This window comes from Trachypithecus francoisi, unplaced genomic scaffold (genome assembly GCF_009764315.1).
Source record: "Trachypithecus francoisi isolate TF-2019V2 unplaced genomic scaffold, Tfra_2.0 Lachesis_group3, whole genome shotgun sequence".
Classification (NCBI taxonomy): domain Eukaryota; kingdom Metazoa; phylum Chordata; class Mammalia; order Primates; family Cercopithecidae; genus Trachypithecus; species Trachypithecus francoisi.
The window spans coordinates 78,339,262-78,355,460 of record NW_022681468.1 but is presented as its reverse complement, the minus strand read 5'-3'; positions in this window follow the sequence as shown (position 1 = coordinate 78,355,460).

Here is a 16,199-nt window from a genome sequence, read left to right as displayed (position 1 = left end):
TTTATTTTCTCTCCTAGAATACACTACCTTTTTTCCCTTTTCCCATATACATTTAGAATATTGTATTTACTTAACTTCATCCTACTTAACTTTCATTTTCTAGCATTTCTTTCTTTTCCTAATCATTAGAGGAATTATCTTAATCTATGACCCTTCTGATTCAGGAATCTTTTAGTATTAGTGTTTCATGGACCTAAGGAGGCTGGCTATCTTTATTCATTATGCAGCTGGATATCAAGGTTAACTTTTTACCACTATTTTCTCGGCGGTTTGTCTTTTCCCATATTTAGGTTTCTGTTTTAGTTTCTTCACTATTTTAGGAGGAGATTTTCATCAAGTTTGTGACTGACAGTGTTTCTCAGTTTTGCAGTATCCTCATATATCTTTTTTCTCCCATGATAGGTATGGTTTTATTGAGGTGAAGCCCTCATATTTCATTTCTCTTGAAATGTTGGTTTATTATTGCCTACCTTCTACTTTTCCAAATGAGAAGCTCAATGCTAGTCTATTAATTATTTTATGACTTCTTGAATTTCAGACCTATGTTTTAAAAATCAGTAAAGTTGGAATTTACCATTTCATTAAAATCAAGATAAAACAAAAAAAAAACCCTGAAGTCTCTGTGCTCTGTGAGTAGGTTGAGGGTAGGGCATCAGATACCTCATGCAATACCCAGAGAAGTCATCTCTTATCTTGAACCTAATCTGCTAACCCATTCAGGTAATTTTAAAAAGTCACCCATTTAGTTATTTCCTGACCTACTTTAAAGCAAGGTTCACCAACGTATTCCATTCAAGTTGAAGTTTTCTTTGGACTTATGTACTTAGACCTTTGATTGCTATAAACTCTTCCTTGGCTCTGCTGCCTTCAGTTCTGCCCCTACTTTCTGCAGATATGTTTTTCCAAGACTACTGCTATGATTTTCATATGGTTTGTTTGTCCCTACCAAAACTCATGTTGAAATTTAGTCCCCAGTGTGCAGGTGTTGGAAACTTGGACCTGGTTGAATGTGTTTGAATCATGGGGATGAACCCCTTAGGAACTGCTTGATGCAGTTCTTTTAGTAGCCAGTTTTCACTCTGGAAAAACTGAATTAGTTCTCGGGGGAATGGATTAGTACCCTTGTAAGTGAGTTGTTACAGAGTCAGGGTGCCCTTTGGGTTTTGATTCTAATTGCAAGTGTCTGCTTCCCCTTTGACTTTCTCCACCATGTTATGATGCAGCATGAAAGCCATTGCCAGAAGCCAAGGCCATGGCCTTGAACTTCCCAGCCTACAGAACTGTAAGCTAAGTAAACTTTTCTTTTTTTCCTGGTAAATTATCCAGTCTCAGGTATTCTGTTACAGCAACAAAAAAATGAACTGAGACAACTACTGAGGAAAAACCTCTCTGGAAATGTAATCACAGTATTACCACTCCCAAGTTATTTATCAGATTTAGAATATCCTGGCTACACTGAGGCAAGTAGGTTATATTTGGAATCAGAGGGTAAAGAAGGGATACCCAAATTATCATATTATCAGAACTCCCTATCAAAAACTGATCTTTTGTTAACAGCAAGATGATGGCATTAAACTAACTATGGCTTTTCCCTCCTCATACAGATTATAGACAAAATAATAAATTATGAATTTGTTTATATTGAAAATATTTACTTTTAATTGATTGAAGAGTTATATATGAAAATAATTTATTCCACACAATAAACCTCTTTGAATAATGAAAATGATTAAATTTTAGTTGAATGTGTGGATATAAAAAGAAAAATAAATTTAATTGTTAAGCATTGAGCGAGTACACTGATGTTATAAATCACAATGACTTTTACAAGTGAACTTTTGAGCAAAGAAAGGTTAACCTAATTATTCTGTTCCAGCAGGTTTATTTATTTATTTACCTAAAAAATAAAGTAGCTTGCTAGGAAATCTAATTAAGAAAAATTTATGGATTTCATGGAAAGATAGTAGTGTTAAGAATAGATTTACAAAGATATATTTGAAAATATGACCTGAAAGATAAAAAAAAGACAAAGATGGCTGAAATTATTTCAGCAACATAGAAGTGATTTTTTTAAACTATAAGATGGAATCTCATGAAATTGTCTATAATTCAATCATTTTTGACCTTCAAAGATGGTAACTTCACATGGTTCAACCTAATATAAAATACATCCTTAGGGAGAATTCTGCCAGACACACTACAGCTTGATTACATATGATGGAAGAGACACAAAACTCATAGAGACAACTACACATTTTGAGGAGGTTAGCAAAATATAATGCGTATTATCAGATATTTCATAACACAAAAGCTCTTTTGTAATTTCTTAATTTAAATGAATTAGCATGATTACTCGTTTAAAACCATTTTTTTAGAAAATTCTATCTTTTCATGGTTCTTGGGTTTTTGAGAATGTATTTCTTATATTTCACTCTTAAAACATGAGGAATATCATTTTCCTTAAAAATATGTAGATAATGTCTTTTTAAATTTCCTCTGAGGCTAATTTTACAGACAAGATGACTTTTTGTAGGATTTTTCAATCCCTGTACATCAGTATTTTTGTTAGAATATATTTTAATTAATATACTCTGTAATTTTTTCTTATATATTGAATTATTTTATCCGAAGTGCCAAGAATCCTATGATTTCACGAATGTTTATGTTTTTGAAAGTCTTTTATTCTGTACCATTTTTTTCCTATTTCCTTCAGAGATAACTATCTTTCACTGAATCTTAGCTCTCTCTATGCCATAATTATCATCTTCTCACTAAAATCCTTTAACAAAGACATAAATTTACTGTGATTTTCTCATGATTTTTCAAGTATTACCTTAAAGAGTATCCTATCATAGAGAATATTTTCTGATGTACCTTATAACAGAGGAATCAATATTATTCAACCAATGTATATATATATAATCACAAACTCTGAAGAAAAAGCACCTGAACCGTTGAAGAGTATGAGAAAAATATTATAATTTTTAGCTAATATATGAAGATGGTTAGTTGGAACTGACTAAGCAGAGGTAGGAAGAAGGAAAGTAAATTCCACACAGTGAGGGGTTGAGTCAAAGACTCAGAAATGGGAAGGATTATTTCACATTCACAAGTTCTACCTATGGAATCCCATGTAGCCAGAAAGAAGAATGGGATCATGCCCTTTATAGAGACATAAATGGAGCTGGAGGCCATTATCCTTAGCAAACTAACACAGGAACAGAAAACCAAATACCACATGTTCTCACTTATTAGTGGGAGATAAATGATGAGAATACATGGACACACAAGAGAAACAGCACACACTGGGGCCTTTTGGAGGGAAAGGGTGGGAGGAGGGAGAGGATTGGGAAAAATAACTAATGGGTACTGGGCTTAATACCTGGGTGATTAAATAATCTGTACAACACAATCCCATGAAACAAGTTTACCTATGCAACAAACCTGCACTTGTACCCTTGAACTTAAAAGTTAACAGAAAGAAAGAAAGAGAGAAAGAAAGAAAGAAGAAAGAAAGAAAGAAAGAAAGAAAGAAAGAAAGAAAGAAAGAAAAGAAAGGAAGGAAGGAAGGAAGGAGGAAGGAAGGAAGGAAGGAAGGAAGGAAGGAGGGAGGGAGGGAGGGAGGGAGGGAGGGAGGGAGGGAGGGAAGGAAGAAAGAAAGAAAGAAAGAAAGAAAGAAAGAGGAAGAAAAGATTCACCATGAGGCTAGTGTAGCTAGAACATAGATATTAAGTGGGAGAGTAACAATTAAGGAGCTGGAAAAAATGAGGTATTTGGGGCCATCATCACAAGCTAAAATTTTATTCTAAAACGAATGAGAAACAATTATTATTGGTGTGGTGGGGAGGTGATCTAATTTTTAAACTATGTCACTCAAGCCAAAGTGTTAAAAATAATGTTGATATAGGTGGACAACTAGAATATTTAGGAGTCTACTGAAGCAGTGAAATAAGAATCAGCAGAATACAGACATAAAATATAGCACAGAATAGCACTATGACATTAATGCTATTTTCCAGCAGGCATCAGATATCCAAAGTCATAGTAAAACATACATTTGATTTCATTCATGTATGTAATATTGATACATAATTATAAGATAAAACTTATAGAAAGTTGGGTCCATAGGATATACTTAGGAAAATGAAAGTATATTGAGGAAAGGGTACCAACTGATAGAAAAATTGAAAGAACAAAACAAACTGGAGTTCCCAAAATGCTGAAAATAAATCACTTAATCATCACCACAACACTGTAAGGTAAGCACAATTTTTATCCTCAAAATATAAATGAGGAAATCAGAAAGAAGTTAAGTCACTTTTCCTAGTTTGTAAGTGTTGAGATGTATGAACCAGGCAGAGGACACATAAAAGAGGAGAAGCGAGAGGAAGCAGGACTGAGCATCAAAACCTTTCTGGAAGAGGTATACAGGAAACACATAGCCATATCAGATGTAAACCACCATAGAATACTCTTGGAGAAGTTTTATTTTCTCATTTCAATTCTAGTAACTTCCCTTTAACTTCCTTTTGTTTTACTATTATTTGTTTCACTTTACAATTTCATAAGGGCCATGAATTCTAAAATTTCTCTCATAGAGTAAATCAGTAGAATATTTTCCCTTCTGTTTTCTAAAGTAAGTTATTTCCTAAGGTATTCTTTTAATGGTTTTTTAAAAAATACACTATATTCCTCTTCCATTTTTGTAGAGGTTCCATATTGTGGCTTTCTCTCTGCTCATCTTGACATAAGACTATTTTCCTGAGCATGACTGATACCTCCATGAAGAGACATTCATGTAGACCATAAAGTATACAAACATCAGATATAAATATTTGTAAAGATCAATAATGTAATTTATAATGAAATTGCTTTCTCAGCTATTAATGTTAACTATATCATCTTCATATAACCTTATAACTTATTTATGTTATTCCATTTTCCTCTGTTCCTTTATTTTCACTTCCCTTGTAATGTTAGTCTTTGTACTGATTTCTAAATCGTTCATTTATGATTAAAGATGTTAACATTTTGTCTGTAATTTCAAATACGTTTTTTTCTCATTCATTTTACTGTGGTGTTTTATTTTCTGGTTATATAGAAGCTGTATACTGAAATGTAATCTTTTTCTGTCTTATGACTTTGGAAAACCTAAATAAATAAAAGTTAACTTACTGTAGTTTTTTGACTATAAACTTTCTAAGCTTATAGTCAAAACTATAACCTGGTAGCCATTCTTTGCCATGTTCTCTTTCCCCTGTTTCTGTGGCTATGAAGACATAAACTTGTTATGTTTATAGTCAAAAAATCATAGTAAGCCAAGCTAACCTATTATTAAAGAAATTAATAATCCTGACCTCATCATGTAGACATAGATCTACATTTTTGTAACATCACTTAACTTGAAAGCATATTATACAGCTATACAAAAAAAGTTAAGTGTATATCTTTATTATATAAGCTTTACCTACTTTACATTTTCTTTTATATTGTAAACCTTTTCTGTAAAAAAAATAATAATAAGACAAACACACACATTAGACTATGTCAACATAAGATCAGGATAATCAATATTACTATCTGAACTTCCACATCTTGTCCCACGGAAAAGGCTTCAGAAGTAATTACACTCATGGAGTTGTTATTTCTTATGGTAATGACGCTTCTTTCTGTAATACTTCCTGAAAGATCTCCTTGAGGCTATTGTACAGTTTTATCTTTTTCTTCCATAAGTAGAAAGGGAACACTCTAATGATAGAAAGTGTAGTATATAAAACACATAAACTAGTAACAGAGTTTATTGTCATTATCTAATACTATGTACTGCACACAATTGCATGTGTACTTTAATATCACTGAAAGAAGAGCAAATTTGTTTACATCATCATCACCACAAACACTAGCAATACATTTTGCTACAATGTTAGGTGGCTTACAATATCACTGGATGATGGAAATTTTTCAGCTCCATTAGAATCTTATGGGGCCAACATATATGGTCTGTCATCGACCAAAACATAACTATGTGACACATGAGTGTATACATCAAATACATCAATTAATATATTCAATATTTCTCTCCTGCTTAACCTAATGATAAAGATGATATAAAATATAATTTCAAAAATATAAGAAAAATGGTGTAATAATCTCTACATTAAAAACTAGAGTTAAATTATTTTAAAAGTTATATGTAGATGCTAAATACACAGATTGAAATACATTAAATACATTAAGAATGTTTGTTCTGTTTCTTATATGCTGCTGGTTTCCTGTCATTGAAAGTTTAATTTAAGCCTCCTTATTTCATGTAATCACCCCAATAATTTGTCTTACAAACAATTAACAGAAGTTGACACTACATAACATAGTTGTATAGTGTCTTACTCTTACAATGGGATATTTTACTTTTCATGAGGGAAACAGTAAGCTAATTCTAGGAATGTATCCTAAAGTTTACACAATCTGAGATGTAGATAAAGATTGATGTGCAAGATTGCTTCTAGATATATCACTTTATAAAGGTAACATAAAAAAAGGAAAGTAATGTGTAAAATATCTTCTAATACAACTATTTACTCTCCAGTCTTCCTGATTCTCATTGGACTTTTCTTTTTTTTTTTTTTGACTTCTGACGAATACATCAAGAGGCTCCCTCACCCTCTGGCTTCAGGTGAGGTTCAGCCTGTGAAGAACCCTGGAAGAAGGTAGAAAGGAAGAGGAGAAAAGGGTCACAGTGTTTATTCTGCTGGTTCCTCCCCCATGAGGTTGTCTTCCCTACATGTGTCTCTCTACGGAAGGTCTGTTGTTCTCCAGGTGGTCTGATCTTCCACTCCTTTTTCCAGGTTTTGTTTTCATCCTCATTGAACGCCGTTCCAGATTTATTGCTTACAATACTTTCATGCTCCTTCTTTTGTATGGAAGCATTCCTCAAATTATTCTTAGTTGTATTTACCATCTGTTTTCTGTTGAAATTCTGACTAATCAATCCAGAATATAAAACTTTCTAGAGTCCAGTCATTCTTTGCCATGTTCTCTTTCCACCCATCTCTGTGGCTATGAAAACATGTATCAAATGTTTACCTGACTGGCAGGAAGGGGAAGTCCCACTTCTTGGCCTGTTTTGGATATGCAGCATCAGTTAAACTAAACCTTTCATAAACCACTGACACATCAGTGGTTGTGGTTGTTTATGTTCTCCTATGTGAGAAACATTATTAAAAATACAAAATATAATATCAATTTATGAATCATAAGTGTTATGCAAAAAGTGAATTAGGGTAAATTTCCATGTTTGTGCTTTTGCTTATGGTTTACTATTTGTATTCGTTTTCTAGGACTGTCATACAAAATACCACAAACTGGGCAGTTTAAAACATCAAAAGTTTATTCTCTCAGTTTTGGAGGTCAGAAATTCAAAATCAAGGTGTTAGCAATACCATGCTCCCCCTGAAACCTGAAGGAGGTTTTCTTTACCTCTTGTCTTCAGGTGCTAGTCATCAATTCTTGGCACATTCTTTGGCATGCAACTGCATCAGTTTGTGACTCTGTCATCACAGGACATTCTTCCTATATGTCTGTATCTCTGTGCCCAGTTCTTATAAGGACAGCAGTCACCTGACCTCATCTTAACTAGTGATATCTGCAATAGCTCTATTATCAAATAAGTTCACATTTTAAGGTATTGGAGTTTAGCATTTTATTGTATCTTTTGAAGAGACACAATTAAGCTCATATGTAATAAATATTATTATTCAAATTAAGCATATCCTACACTTAAAATAAGGTGATAAAATAAATTATAATTTCTAAAGACCTCATAATCATACAATCAATATTTATAACAAATTGCTTTTCATTCTGTTATCTATAAATCTGTATTTTTGTTTTTAGTTACAACCATGATCTCCCCAGAAAGAATTTCTATAGACAGAAGCGGCTCTGAAACTGTTATCAACATCTAAACTTTTTTAAAAATTGAAACTATTGTAATTTCAATTTACCTGAAGAATGTTTTCTTTTGATGTATTTAAACTGTGTATCCCTGTGATTGACAGGATTAAATGTTTAATTATGAAATAGATCAATATTGCTCATTGTGATATTCATCATTGAATAATTATATTTTTGTCAATTCTAAGTTACTTGGAAACAAAAATCCACAGACTATTACCTTATATAAATATGTTAATACATTCTTGATGATTAATAAATCTCTGTTACTGCAATGTCATATCCTCTCAGTAATAAAAACGTATTTAATTTATGCTTCCATCCATTAGAAAACAGTGAAGCTAGAAATTATTTAAAATTTTACCTTAAGAAATATGTGGAAAAAATAAGAAAATTTATGTTTTAAAATGAAATTGCATGTTATCATGATAATATGCTTGTCTTGGAGTATGATTTTCATTTGTTAGGTTTTTTTTGTATTAATTAGTAGGCTTTTTATTATAAAATATATAGATTTCCAGAAAAATTAAGCAGAAATTATGGAAAGTCTCTTCATACTCCCTCTCTACTTCCCCTACAGTTTTCCTATTTTAATATAATAAATTGATGTAGTCTTTTTTTACAATTAAGAAGTCAACATTAATGCATTTATTGACTAAAGACCAGAGTTTACATTAGGGGTCACTCTTTGTATTATACAGTTCTATGGGTTTTGCTAAACGCATGATGTGATGTACCCTCCATTACAAAATCATACATAATAAATTCACTGCCCTAAAAAATTCCCTGTGCTTCACCTACTAATCCTCCACATGCCGAACTCCTGGTAATGACTAAACTTTGCACTCTCTCTACAGTTTTGCCTTTTCTAGAAGATTATATACTTGAACTCATATAACGTGTAGACTTTTCAGACTGACTTATTTCACATATAAATGCGCATTCAGATTTCCTCCATGTCTAATCATGACTGGAAGGCTTATTTTTTTACCCCTGATAATTATATCATTGTATGGATGTAGCAGAGTTTATCTAACTAAGGAATGTTTACCTATTAAAGGATATGCTGGGTGGTTCTAAGTTGTAGTAATTAAGAATACAGCTGCATATGCAATAAACATTTGCATGTAAGTTTTTGTGTGGTACAGTATGCTATTTCTTTGTTCTTACATACTTCTCATTGGTGTAACACTGAGACGCTAACGTTGCATTGCTGATATTTGGTTGGTTTCTAAACTTAAAAAAACTTAATTTTACAATTTTTAAAGAGAAGTTTCTACTGCCAGTTTTTTAAAGTGATAAGTCCTTGATATACTCAAAATATTAGAGAGCAACTATATCCGTGAACCACCATCTAGATTACAGGAAGTAAAGGGAGAACAAACGTTGACTGAATAGATGGAATTTACCAGGACTTATGCTAAGCATTACAGATCTATAATCTCTCTCTCTCTCTTTCTATATATATATATATATATGATAAGAAAATTAAGATGAGAAAGTAATAAACAATGCTAATTAGCTCTCCTTTTAAAAGTAACAATCCAAACTTACACTCAAGTTATTTTTACTGTAAAACCACTGTAGAAAAATACAAACTTGATTAAATTCAGAGTTCTATATTGCATACTAACTGTAAACCATATGAATCATTGTTCAGATTGATTTTTCTTTAACAGATCAAATCAAATTTAATCAATTGCATTGAATTTAATGCATTGTGTTGCTGTTCCTTATTTTATTTTGTTGTATTTTACTCAATTTTATATTTTATTTTCTTTCTAGTAGAATATTAGCTGGTACATTTGAATGCCAGAATGCAAAGAAAGGAAGAACAGATCCAAATAAATATTTAAAGTAATAATGGCTAAGAATTTTCCAAAATTAACAGCAGATACTGAACATAGATCCAAGAAGTGCAGAGAATACCAAGCAGAATAAATATCAAAAATCTATACTTAGGTATTTATTTTTTAAACTAAAGAAAACCAAAGACAGAGGGACACATTGAAAGGAGCCAGGAGTAAACAAGAAAACTTACCTGTAAATAGATAAGGCTAAGAATTACAGTTGGTTTCTCATTAGATGAAAGCAAGAAGACAGTGGGGGAAATATTTAAAGTGTTGAAAGTGAATCACACACAGACACATACACCATCTACATCTCTATTTTTTTTTTTTTTTTTTTTGAGACTGGAGTGCAGTGGCAAAATCTTGGCTCACTGCGACCTCCACCTCCTGGGTTCAAGCAATTTCTCCTGCCTCAGTCTCCCTAGTAGCTGGGACTACAGGTGCGTGCCATCACACCAGGCTAATTTTTTTTCGTATTTTTAGTAGAGATGGGGTTTCACCTTTTTGTATTTTTGGTAGAGACGGGGTTTCACCGTGTTAGCCAGGATGGTTTCCATCTCCTGACCTCGTGATCTGCTCGCCTTGGCCTCCCAAAGTACTGGGATTACAGGCGTGAGCCACCGCATCTGGCCTACGTTTCTATATCTAATAAAATTATCTTGCAATAGTGTAGAAGAAATAAAGACCTTCTCAGGCAAACAAAAACTGAGAAAGTTTATGGCCAGTAGATCTGCCTCACAAGGCATGTTCAAAGAAGTTCCTAGGGAGAAGAAAAAGGGTATAGGTCAGAAACTGTTCTATATAAAGGAAGAATATCACAGAAAGAACGAATGAAACTAAAATAAAATGTTTTATTTTCTTATTCTTAATTGATCTAAAAGACAATATTTTGTTTAAAAAGAATAACTGTAACAACATGTTGAATGACTACAGTGTATAAATGAATACAATAAATGGCAGTAGTGTCATAAATAATGGTAGGAATTGGGATTACTTCTATCTTAGTTTGCCCAGACTTTTATAACAGAATACCATTCACTGGATGGCTTATAATCAACAGAAATGCATTTTTCAGTTCTGAGGCTGGAAAGTCCAAGGTCAAGGCATGTGCATATTAAGTGTCTGGCAAGGGCTTGTTCATAGAGGACGGTCCAGTCAGTGGGTTTTCACATGGCAGAAGAGCAAATTAGCTCTCTAGGGTCTCTTTTGTAATGACACTAATTCTATCCATAACGGTTTTGCCCTCATGACCTAATCACTTTCCAAATACTCATCTCCAAATACTCTTACCATGGGGAATAAGTTTCAACATACAAATTTTGGGGGAATACAAATATTGAGTCTGTAACACTTTGTTATAAAAGTGATATTTGTGTTGAGTTATTCAAAAATCTTATTTAAAGGCAGATTGAAGTTAGTTAAAAATGCATATTGCAAACTCACATAAATCACTGAAACTGTTTTAAATTACAATTGACATGCTAGGAGAGGAAATGTAATGGGGCTATTTTAAGTGTCAATTAAAACAATAGAAATAAGAAAAAGAGTGTTTTTTGGGAGGCAAAGAATAAATGATATGAATAGAAAACAGTTATAAACATAATAAATACCAGCCTAACTAAAATCAATAATTACTTTAAATGTGCATGATCTAAATATACCAATTTACAAGACAGGTGTTATCAGATAAAAAATAAGACATCTAGTTGACAACCTTTTACTTTCTTTATTTAATAAACCTGAACATTTCACATCTAATTCCTAAATTTAAGATAAAAACCCATGTTGATGAGTATATTTTTGTTGTACGGAGTTCAGTGATATTTGTAATGAAAATTGCATACCATGCAACTGATCAAAGCACAGCATATCCGTGCCACTGTAGTCTTACTTATGACTACCTGTCCAGAGCTCACTTTGAAAAGTCACTTCCCTACTGAAATTCAAGACACTTACGGATTTGTCAGAATCTATAAAGAATGTATAAGGAATTTTTATAAATTATGAATTACTCAAAGTAAGATATTTTGTTAAAGCAGCAGGAATGGACTAAGACACCATGTGATGGGAATAAGAAATGACATCCTTAGTCATAAGCAAAAACAGTTGATGAAATGGCTAAAAAATAAATATGCCCAGCTCAGCATCATTAACAAGGGAAATCTCATTGGTGATAAGGAATAGAACCTGGCCCTAAGGGTTTCTAACAGTGCCAAAAGCTCCCACTTCATGTTTTACTCCTTTGGGTTTCTCTGTGGAGTAAACTCACTAGTTCATGTACTAGGGAAGAGTTGGTTTAGAAAGGTCATGCCAAAAGGTCAATATAAATTTCTTCACTGGCCTTCCTTTCGAGTAATGAGAACTTTCTGTAAAATAAAGATGGTTTTGCTGTAGATCCATGTAGCAACCTATAATTTATAGGAGCTATTCTTTCTGCAACTTCCATATTAATAACCAGGTGAAAAGTGAACCAAAGTAAAAAGAAGGTAAAAAGATGAATGAAATTTTTTTCTTAATTTAGGCAAATTACATCAAAATTTTTACATTATATACAACATCTCAAGATATGTAATTGGAAAGAAAATTTTACAAACTAAAAATATTTACATTGTGCATGTTTTGTTTTTTCACTTGGAAATAAAAGCCAAACAGGTACCCAGAGCAGTCAAATACAAGATAACAATTACTTTGAACATTTTTTTCATTCAATCAAATTCTAACTGTGAATGTGGGGTTAGAAGTACATTACAGAAAGTGAAAGTTCATTCTGTCTATTACATTTCTTGACCATAATGTTCTAAATTTTACTGAACTTGGAATCACAGGACTGGGGAATATTCATTGGGGAATATAAAAAATAGCTTTCTCATTTTTGCAGTGATTTCATATAAGAGAAGAAACATTATTTATACAAAATATTTTCTTCACTTGAAAATTTGGTTGATATATCTGTGCTATTTTACCTTTTGCTAAATATATGTTAATAATAACTTCAGAAAATATAATACATGACACATTTTGATTTATATTCTGTTTTCATATATCCCAAAGCTTGAGTTAAAATGAAGAGAAATCATAAAACACTCATTGATTTTGAATGTTATATTCAAAATAAGGTCACATTGATCTAAAATTGCTGTGTAGTATTCAGTTACTTAGAGGAGCATGTTAAAGTTTTCATACCCATACAGCATAATCAACTGTAAAAATTTCTGTCATTTGCCTCAATGGTGGTAACAACGTTTATTTATTAGTAGAATAAAAAGAATTTACTTCCAAGAAATGCAAGAGTTTTATGTGTTTTGCATTTAAATGTTAAGTACAGTTAAATGAGTATTTTGATTTAAAAAAATAAAAATGAACAGAATTCTAAACTATACTTCTAAACTACATGTGGCCAAAATACTAACAATCGGACTTAAAATATATCTTCATCTCATTATTCCTTCTGTGCAAAAGGTGAATTGGATTTGTTGGGAAGAATTCTTTGAAAGTATAAATTTAATTTTCCTTCTTCCAGGGTATCTATTTCTTCCATCATTGTAAGTAGGAATTGCTTGCTCATATGCAAAAATACAAACACTGGTTTTTAAGTGCTATCTGGGAAGAAATCTTAGAATATGTATATTCCACATACATATATATTCATACATATATGATATTTATAATATGTATAATACATATTCAAGATATCTATAGATATATAAATATAAATATTTAATGAAAATTGAAAACATTGGTCAGAAAGGCCTAAGGTACTTCAGGTATGTAATCTCATTTATTTTTACAGGAAAAGGATATTTCCCAATAACATTAAAACTTATATAAAATTTGATCATTGGTAAATCAAGCTTCTAACAAGTGATAAATGAAAATTTACTTGTTAGTATCCATTGTATGAGTATTAGTTCATTCTCACACTGCCATGAAGACATACCTAAGACTGGAGACTGAGTAATCTTTAAAGAAAACAGGTTTAATTGACTCACAGTTCTGGGGAGGCCTCAGGAAACTTACAATCATGGCAGAAGGCAAAAGAGAAGCAGGCACATTCTTTACAGGGTGGCAAGACTCAATGAGTGCAAGCAGGGGAAATGTCAGATGCTTATAAAACCATCAAATCTCAAGATAACTCACTTGCTATAATGAGAACAGCATGGGGGAAACCACCTCCATGATCTACTTACTTCCAACTGGTCCCGCTCTTGACACATGGGGATTATGGAGATTATAATTCAAGGTGAGATTTGGGTGGGAACACAGAGCCAAACCCTGCAGTGTTTATAGTATCCTACTATGTACTGCTTGAATCTACACAATAAATACAGTTCTGGCTCTTCAAATGGATTCCAGCTGAGGCTAGTAAGGAACAAAATTGGCATATAAAATGTAGAAAATAATATATATATCAACAAAATTTATTATATAATAATTTTCTTCATTAAATATTTTTTAGTAAGAATTATGTTAGGTGCTGTAGGAATAAGGGAATAAAACAAGTGTGCATTTTACTCTTTGGAGAAAAGTAATACAAAGAAGAAAACCGAAACAATGCAGAATCAAAGTTTGACCTTCATGCACACACACACACACACACATACACATATATATACACATGCAAATACATATGCATTTGTGGACTTTCAAAAAATTAAAAAATATTTTTATTAGAGAAATGAAAAAACTTTATGATAAAATTGCATTCAATTTGGATTTAGAAAGGGTAAAATTATGTGTCTTATCCTATTTTGTGCTTCTAAAACAGAATACCATAGATTGAGTAATTTATAAAGAACAGAAATTTGCTTCTTACCATTCTGGCAGCTAGGAAGTCCAAGATCAAGATACCAGGCTCTGAGGTCTTCTTGATGCATCCTCACATGGTGGAAGGTGGAAGAGGCAAGAGAGAACCAGCTGTCTTTGTCAAGAGCCTTTACAAGATCACCTCATCCCATTCATGAGGGAGGATCTCTCATGGCCTAAACACCTCTTAAAGGCCTGACCTCTTAATACTATCACATTGGCAACACTTGAATTTTGGAGGAGTCTCATTAAATCCATGTCAGTATCCATTTTTTTTTTTTTTTTTTTTTTTTTGAGACGGAGTCTCGCTCTGTCGCCCGGGCTGGAGTGCAGTGGCCGGATCTCAGCTCACTGCAAGCTCCGCCTCCCGGGTTTACACCGTTCTCCTGCCTCAGCCTTCCGAGTAGCTGGGACTACAGGCGCCCGCCACCTCGCCCGGCCAGTTTTTTGTGTTTTTTAGTAGTTACGGGGTTTCACCATGTTAGCCAGAATGGTCTCGATCTCCTGACCTCGTGATTCGCCCGTCTCGGCCTCCCAAAGTGCTGGGATTACAGGCTTGAGCCACCGCGCCCGGCCGTCAGTATCCATTTCTTACTAAAGATATAAAATAATTAGAAGTATGAAGGGAACACAAAATGAATAATACCTCCAATAAATATTCAATCATTTGTCCACTCACTCACTAAATAAATATTGAGAGACTGTCTTGTAAAAGCTAATTTACTCTGTTCTAAGCTCCATCATACCAGACTGGGAAAATCCCAGTAGATAAAGTGGGCACTAAGATCCAACCCAATATAAACTCAGATCAATTTACTCCAGATATCAGGATAAAAAGCTCTGCATCATTCTGAACCATGGTTCTTCCAGACAGCAATACAAGGAAGTAGAAGAGACAGAGTCGATCCGAAAAGCAATGAGCTTGGGAAGTTTTTATAGCAGGTAATTTCAAATAAATCATTTTCTATACAACTAAGACTCTTCTATTCATGAATAGAACCTTCTTAAATGCACTCCAGCATTTCTTCAAAGTGGGGCTTTGTAAACAACTAAAAAGAGAGTCAGAAAGGGCTATTTATCTCACTTGAGCGTAATAGAGCATCCAATACCAGCATCCAGTCTGGGTCAAAGGAAATCTGGTGCCAGACTTTGGTTTTGCCTTGGAAGATAAAAACGTTTTTGTTTAAACTGAATTTGAAGTGAGATTCTATATGGATTGCTATGTAAGGGAAGGGATTCTTTGAAAATGGGTCCAACCCACTAGAAGAAGAGATAACAAGTGTAGATAAGCTGAATCCTGATTACTTTACTTGGAGCCTGAATTCACCTTTAGCTTAAATCAGACTACCCCTGGACTTAATTACTTTAGTCAAGTTTTTTTTCCATTCATGTTACTTGCCCCCAAATGAGTCTTAATGGGGATAAATGGTCATTCAGGTATAGGCCTCAGAAGAGTATTCCTGATGAGAGGAATGATTTCCAAGGAATGTTAATGAGATTGTTCTGGGACAGGATAAATAAAATAAGTACATTTAGAGGAGTTCTACATTTAATGAACAGCACAGAAAGAGAAACCTACAAAACAGCTAGTGA